Source organism: Trachymyrmex cornetzi, unplaced genomic scaffold, assembly GCF_001594075.2.
Source record: "Trachymyrmex cornetzi isolate Tcor2-1 unplaced genomic scaffold, Tcor1.1 scaffold908, whole genome shotgun sequence".
Lineage (NCBI taxonomy): Eukaryota > Metazoa > Arthropoda > Insecta > Hymenoptera > Formicidae > Trachymyrmex > Trachymyrmex cornetzi.
In genome coordinates this window covers 393,580-395,426 of record NW_017300254.1, presented here as the reverse complement: position 1 = coordinate 395,426, position 1,847 = coordinate 393,580, and positions in this window count along the sequence as shown.

The following is a 1,847-nucleotide window of genomic DNA, read 5'->3' as shown; positions in this document are numbered from 1 at the left end:
TTTCCTTCATATCAATTGCATATGCTAATGGAACTGATGGCAATTTATTTTCATTGTGTAATAACACAGCTTTCAAACCTATAATAATAATAATAATAATGATAATAATAATAATAATCATCATAATGATAATAATATTATTATTATTATACAAATTTTAATTTCAATATTCAAGTAAGGAATATGATGAATACAATTCGCACTATTAACTTACTTATGCACGATCCATCAATGAAGAGTCGCCATTCATTTGATACGTGATCGTAGCCGAAGAGGTTGAATAATTCAGATAGGTCTGAACAATAAACAAGATGGAATTCTCTACATCAGCTTTGAAAATTTTTCTGAAAAACATTCGATGATCATTCCGAGCCAGCGTGATCTTGAAGTCGTTTTCTACCAAATTCCAATTTTTCAATCGAGAACCAAGCAACTCAGATTTTCTTCTTGGTAGCTCTAAATCACTTGTAAGATCCCGAAAGTCTGCGTTTGTTACCAAATGTCGTTCTCCAGAAGTTGATGCGCACGGAACATATTCTTCATGATCAGCTTCATCCGTTTCATAATTATCATTTTGACCATGATCAACCACTTGAATCTTCAATTCATGAACTGCGGTGGAGTCAGTGATATCATTCAGGTCTTCAGGTTTCGTTACAGACAAAACATTAGCATATTTCATGTTTCTTCGTGTTTTGTAATGATGACCTGTTTTACAGAAATAGCAGTCATCAGGTTTATGATATGGCTGAAGATGCCATATCACCGGAGAAAAGAAGGAAATTCGAACCTTATGGCAACTTTTCGAATTCCATTTCTTAAACTTCGATGAACACTCGACACACGCGAATTCTGGTTCATACCAGCGATTTTTCGAGGTGCTATATTCAAGATTAAAAAATTTGTTGTAGCCATAAACCACGGCTTCATTATTTTCTAGCTTTAAGCGATGCGTCTGATCCACAAATAAACCACATATGAAGCAAAACTTATTGCGATTATCACACATTTTTGTTGCAATTTAAAATAAGTATTGAAACTTTAAAAAATGCCGCGTATCAAGAAATAACCTTCTTCTTGTTATGGAAGTAGAGAGCGTAGACACCATACTAACGATTTGATATTTCGAACTAAAAGTACGATCCGAGGTCACATGCAGCGACCGAGTAAAAACTTTATATGTATATCAAAATTTGGCGAAAAATTCATAAAATTTTAAAACTCACATAACTCCGTCAATTTTCATCCGTTTTCCTTCAACAAAAGCTCATTCGACGCAGAATTAAATGTACTTTCAACATATTAAGGATTAAAAAATCTACAAGATCGAATAATATCGAAAAATGATCGTCAAATTTGACGAAAATGAAAAAAAAAGAAAAATTCGGAAATATTTTCAACTGTAGTCTCGTCAGTTTTCTTTTTGATAAAATGAGGCATGTACAGTTGAAAAGATCAGGTTTTCAGCTTCAAAATGAAAAAAAAAAGTTTTAAATCGGGTAAGAATTAGCGCAGTTATGAGTGACTTTTCATATGAACTTACTCAAAAACGGTTTTTTGGCCGTAAAATGAGATTTTCGGGGTGTATTGGAGATTTCGACCATACCATTTTTCTTAGTTTTACTATGACCTACAATTTCTGCTAGGTCTGCACAAAAGTGCCTGAACCGTGTCACACCGTGTTATTTTTCTATCATCTGTGATTCCAGACATTGCCATCGTGCAACATTACGTTGCATTATTGTTTTAAAAAAAATAGCTATAGCATTTAAACTTATAATTGTCATGATAGTTCGCAGCTTCTACAACATTATAGTAATTACAAATATAAAATTTTCTCCGTGTGG